The 6,619-nt window shown below is 50.3% G+C and overlaps 1 protein-coding gene across 1 annotated transcript in view; it reads right to left on the reverse strand.

Annotated features, from left to right (window-relative positions):
• The window catches only part of CCDC198 (coiled-coil domain containing 198), an 84,926-nt gene that overhangs the window by 60,614 nt on the left and 17,693 nt on the right, over positions 1-6,619 (reverse strand). The gene's annotated exons all lie outside the window — the stretch shown is intronic.

The following is a 6,619-nucleotide window of genomic DNA, read 5'->3' on the forward strand; positions in this document are numbered from 1 at the left end:
GCAGCACACCTGGCCCACCACAACCGCCGTAACCCCGCACCCACCCCTCACTCATCCACAGCGCCCACGGACCCCCTCCCCCATCCGTGCCATCCCCGCACCCGCCCCTCCCCTGGCTACCGCACATCCACATCACCTACCCCATCCAGATCACGTACCCCACCCGCAACACCCCCGCCACTCCCACAACCACAGCACCTACCCGCCCGCATTATCTACAGACACCCTCCACATCTGTGGACCTCCCACACCTGCCCCTCCCCCACCCGCAACACCTCTGGACCCCCACCCGAACCACCTCCGGACTCCCTCCCCCATCCACAGCTCCCCCGCATCTACCCCTCCCCCATCCACAACATCTACATCCCCCATCCGTGCCATCCCACACCTCCCCCACCCACAGCACTTCTGAAACCCATCACCTAAGCTCACCCCCCCTGCACCTCCAAACGCACACCCCTACATCGCCCCTCCCACACACACATCACCTCCATACCCCCTCCTTCATCCACAGTCCCCCTCCCCCACCCCTCCCCCACCAACAGCAACTACACTCCCCATCCGCGCCCCCTCTACACCTACCCCTCCCCCACCCACAGCACCTCTGCACCCTTTACGCCATCCGTGCCCCTGCACCCACCCCTCCGCCACCCACAACACCTCTGGACCCCCTCCCACACCCACCCCTCCACCACACGTAGCACCTCGGACACCATCCACAGCCGCTACAAGTGATTCCCTGAATCGGGCTGATCAGCCGCATGGATAGGAACCTCGCTGAACCCACCCCCTTTCCAAACCCCTCAAACTTTTGTGAGTATAGTTGCTACCAATGGACATTGGATTAATTAGAAACACTAATACTGTGGCCATTATGTGTATAAGCAACACTGCTACCTGTGCCCATTGTGTATAAGTGGCGCTGCTACCTGTGCACACTGTGTGTATAAGCGGCTCTGCTACCTGTGGGCACTGTGTGTATAAGCGGCTTTGCTACCTGTGGGTATTGTGTGTATACGCCGCTCTGCTACCTGTGGGTATTGTGTGTACACGTGGCTCTGCTACCTGTGCCCATTGTGTGTATAAGCACCTCTGCTACCTGTGGGCACTGTGTATAAGCGCCTCTGCTACCTGGGGGTATTGTGTGTATAAGCGGCTCTGCTAGCTGTGGGCACTGTGTGTATAAGCGTCTCTGCCCCCTGTGGGTATTGTGTGTATAAGCGGTTCTGCTACCTGTGGGTAATGTGTGTACATGTGGCTCTGCTACCTGTGCCCATTGTGTGTATAAGCCCCTCTGCTACATGTGGGCACTGTGTGTATAAGCGCCTCTGCCCCCTGTGGGTATTGTGTGTATAAGCGGTTCTGCTACCTGTGGGTAATGTGTGTATAAGCGGCTCTGCTACCTGTGGGTATTGTGTGTATAAGCAGTTCTGCTATCTGTGGGTAATGTGTGTATAAGCGGCTCTGCTACCTGTGGGTATTGTGTGTATAAGCAGTTCTGCTACCTGTGGGTAATGTGTGTATAAGCGCCTCTGCTACCTGTGGGTATTGTGTGTATAAGTGGCTCTGCTACCTGTGGCCATTGTGTGTATAAGCGGCTCTGCTACCTGTGGGTATTGTGTGTATAAGCGCCTCTGCTACCTGTGGGCACTGTGTGTATAAGCCCCTCTTCTACCTGTGGGCACTGTGTGTATAAGTGCCTCTGCCTCCTGTGGGTATTGTGTGTATAAGCGGCTCTGCTACTTGTGGGCACTGTGTGTATAAGCGCCTCTGCCCCCTGTGGGTATTGTGTGTATAAGTGGTTCTGCTACCTGTGGGTATTGTGTGTATAAGCGGTTCTGCTACCTGTGGGTATTGTGTGTATAAGCGGCTCTGCTATCTGTGGGCACTGTGTGTATAAGCGCCTCTGCCCCCTGTGGGCACTGTGTGTATAAGCGGCTCTGCTACCTGTGGCCATTGTGTGTATAAGCGGTTCTGCTACCTGTGGGCGCTGTGTGTATAAGCGGCTCTGCTACCATTGGGTATTGTGTGTATAAGCTGCCCTGCTACCTCTGGCCACTGTGTGGATACGTGGCTCTGATACCTGTGGCCACTGTGTGTATAAGCTGCGCTGCTACCTGTGGGTGCTGTGTGTATAAGCGCCTCTGCCCCCTGTGGGTATTGTGTGTATAAGCGGCTCTGCTACTTGTGGGCACTGTGTGTATAAGCGCCTCTGCCCCCTGTGGGTATTGTGTGTATAAGTGGTTCTGCTACCTGTGGGTATTGTGTGTATAAGCGGCTCTGCTACCTGTGGCCATTGTGTGTATAAGCGGCTCTGCTACCTGTGGGTATTGTGTGTATAAGCGCCTCTGCTACCTGTGGGCACTGTGTGTATAAGCCCCTCTGCTACCTGTGGGCACGGTGTGTATAAGCGCCTCTGCCCCCTGTGGGTATTGTGTGTATAAGCGGCTCTGCTACTTGTGGGCACTGTGTGTATAAGCGCCTCTGCCCCCTGTGGGTATTGTGTGTATAAGCGGCTCTGCTACTTGTGGGCACTGTGTGTATAAGCGCCTCTGCCCCCTGTGGGTATTGTGTGTATAAGTGGTTCTGCTACCTGTGGGTATTGTGTGTATAAGCGGTTCTGCTACCTGTGGGTATTGTGTGTATAAGCGGCTCTGCTATCTGTGGGCACTGTGTGTATAAGCGCCTCTGCCCCCTGTGGGCACTGTGTGTATAAGCGGCTCTGCTACCTGTGGCCATTGTGTGTATAAGCAGTTCTGCTACCTGTGGGCGCTGTGTGTATAAGCGGCTCTGCTACCATTGGGTATTGTATGTATAAGCTGCCCTGCTACCTCTGGCCACTGTGTGGATACGTGGCTCTGATACCTGTGGCCACTGTGTGTATAAGCTGCGCTGCTACCTGTGGGCGCTGTGTGTATAAGCTGCGCTGCTACCTGTGGGTATTGTGTGTATAAGCGGTTCTGCTACCTGTGGGTATTGAGTGTATAAGCGGCTCTGCTACCTGTGGCCATTGTGTGTATAAGCGGCTCTGCTACCTGTGGCCACAGCACCTTGGTATCTTATCTACAGTGCATTGCTGTTACTCATCTGGTACTTCATAATGCAGACACTAGCAATATATACTACACTCTACACTATGTTATTCATTGTGCCCTGCGGCCACTCTGCACGCCCTCACAAAGGCCTACGCCCCCTTACAATATTTACCCACTGCCATAAAAAAAAAAATCAGGTAATACTCCATCTAAAAACAATTATAGCACAGCTGAAGCCCGTGCAGGGGATAACGGGTCGTAGCCTCTTGCAACGGTATTTTCTCTCTAACCCCTTGCCTCTCTTTATCCTCTCCCTACCACCCTGACTCTCCCTATCCTTTACCCATCGCACAGCGTTTCTGCACATTCCCTTTCTCCCCCCCTACGCATCTCTATCTTATCTCAACTGGACACCATTTCTGTATGCCCTCTATACTGCCCTGCGTTTCTGATTCTGTTATCTACCGCCCTGCGTATGTTCAAAGGCGTGCAGAGGTTAACCCAGAGGTAGCCCCTAACGACGGTGTGAAGAGCGCCCGTAGGGCGCGATGAATCACCTATCTATAAATATATATATTTATAAATAATATATACAATATATATAATATTTATGTTATTATCTCAGTAGGGGACCCAAAAATGTGGGATTTTGAATTTTGGATAAGGGATACTCAACCTGTATATCCAATACAATTAAAAAAACAATAAAAAAAATTATAAACATAAGTACAGTACAAACATCAATGGCCGGTATATTGGACCATCGATGATCAGACCATCATGACTCTATATTTTCCAAGAAGCTGCTCCTCTCTGCAACCATCGGGTGGCCACACAGAAGGTGAGGGGCTGCTCTCTTTTTTTTTTACATTTCCCCAGCTCCTTCTAATATCTACAGCCACACAGTGTGGGGTGCTGTCGGGCTGACGATCCATAGTGATTGGCTACACGGCAGCCACTGTGGGGAGGGAACCAGCAGCGGCTCCTACTTACATAAAGTAGGGCAGCTGCCACTATCCACGTACTCGGAGAGGAGACAGCCAGCACCAGGTTCTGGCTCCTGCGCAACAAACCTGGGGGCATTTAAAAGGCATAGTTTTGCTTTGTAAATGATTGCCGCTTTAAAAAACTGTCTGACATCAGCCGGCATCCCGCACCTCCGGCAAACTCGGACCCTATTACATATGCCCCGCTGGGTATGTAATGTAGCCAACACATGCTGAACAGCTTTATATTTACACTGTAAAACTGGGTTTGAATTTCAAAATTAGTGACTTAAGGATCTCCATTCATACAGGCTTCACATCAAAGTGTTTCCTTCTGTGGACACAGATAATGTCACATGGTGATTGTTCTGTGCAAATCCAATCAGAAGGGTGCTAAACCATCACCATTCCAAAATCTGTTATTTTTATTACACACCTCCTCCAGCACATTATTTGGTCACAAAATAATAAAATATATATGTATATACAGTACGTCTGCCTGTCTTATTTAGCACAGCCAAGCATCTCTTTACTATATCACCACTCTGCATCCCTTTACACGAGCGAAGTGAGCCATTCCAGGGGACACACTACACTAATTGGGGTTCCCGGTCACTTTACAAAGAAAACGACACAAAAAAAAATATTTAAAAAAACTCATGCCACCCTTTTTACATGTCGACCTAATGACCATATCAACCTATTTTAGGTGTTGACCTAGTTACTGTCGACGCTATGATCCACACCCATGACCACCAGTTAATAGCCAGAGTAACCGTCTTGTGCAGCACAGACAGCAGCTAGATGGGCTGAACTGTAATTTTAGACATACGTCTGGTAGCCCCCAGGTTCATTTTGATGGTGAGCTGCTCCACTGTAGCGTGTCGGTCAGCCGATATGCACCTTCATAGCAGCCGTTCACCTCTCACATCAATGTCACATGGTACCATGCTCAGCAGGTTCCACGTCAGTTAGTCACAATGGTGCTATTTGTCCAGACACGATACACCTTGACCACAGCAGCACTTGAACAGTTCACAAACTGCGCTGTTTCAGAAATACTGTCACCCTTGGCCTGAAAGCCGATAATCATTCCTTTTTGCAACTCTGATATATCGCCCCTTTTACCCATGACACCAACGAGTGATGTGTGTGCAAACGGCCTATCACACACCTTATATATCCACCAAGCAGGGCTGACGTCAAATGTTGGAGATGGTCATAATAATGTTACTCGACCTTGTATATCACTGCTCTGCATATCTTTAGCACAGCTTCGCATCTATTTATCATAGCTCTGCGCCTCTTTATCACACTACAGATGTAGCCACGCCATGCAGCGTAAACAGATGCTCCCATTCATGTGAATAGGGTGCGTGCACATCTATAACACGCGCGTCCCAGACGCTCCTAATGTTGTGCTGTGTACGGCGCGAATATAGCCACAGTGAGCATGGCCTTATCAGTATGCATTTATCACAGCTCTGTAACTCTTTATTACTGCTCTATATCTATCACTGCTCTGCATCTCTTTATAACTGCTCTGCATCTCTTTATCACTGCTCTGCATCTCTTTATCACTGCTCTGCATCTCTTTATAACTGCTCTGCATCTCTTTATCACTGCTCTGCATCTCTTTATCACTGCTCTGCATCTCTTTATCATAGATCTGCATCTCTTTATCACTGCTCTACATCTCTTTATTAATAACTGCTCTGCATCTCTTTATCGTAGCTCTGCATCTCTTTATCGTAGCTCTGCATCTCTTTATCATAGCTCTGCATCTTTATTTATCACTGCCCTCACACCTCTACAGTTCCTCCCCCATAGGCGTGCGCAGCACATTTTATTAGGGGGTGCACCATTGGAGGGGTGTGTCTAGAACCGCCTTTTGGGTGTGTCTAGCACCATCTATTGACAACGCAATATTAAATATCCACCCTTGTACCAATCCTAATAAAGCAGATACATTGTCAGATGTTGTGGTGTGAACCGAACAAACACCCCTGATGGCACTCACTGCAATTACACTGCTCCTCCTCAGCCTGGTCTGGCTCCCCCTCACTTTCCCCTGCAAGCTGCAGCAGCTTACTTACAAGTCAGTCACTCACTGACACTGACAGTCGCAGACTAGTACTGCCGCTGCTGGAAAAACAAGTGACGTGTCAATGTTGCTGCCAACCACCTGCCAGTATTGAATTTGTCTTCCTAAGAGGAATGCTGGCTGCATGCTGATCGTCATCAGTGGCTGGCGTTGGCATAGCATAGAAGGAGAGAGGTGGGCGTATGGCGGGTGGGCGTGTGATCAGCATGATGTCATCACGTCACATCACGCTGTTTTTGTACATGGAGGTGGAGCCAGGAATTTGAAAGCCGGTGGCAGTGTCACCCTTGATTGACCCATTGCGTCCGGTCAGTAATGCAGTCCTGACGGTGCAGCGCAGAGGGGACAGTAATCAGGCTGCTCGCGCAATCGCTGCATCAGGCATGTGAGATCGGGGGTGCCAGACATTAGGGGGTGCCTGTGCACACCAGGCACCCCCCCTGCGCACACCTATGTCCTCCCCTCAAACTTTGGAGCTCTTCTGCTCCCTCGGC

Source organism: Pseudophryne corroboree, chromosome 12, assembly GCF_028390025.1.
Source record: "Pseudophryne corroboree isolate aPseCor3 chromosome 12, aPseCor3.hap2, whole genome shotgun sequence".
Taxonomy (NCBI): domain Eukaryota; kingdom Metazoa; phylum Chordata; class Amphibia; order Anura; family Myobatrachidae; genus Pseudophryne; species Pseudophryne corroboree.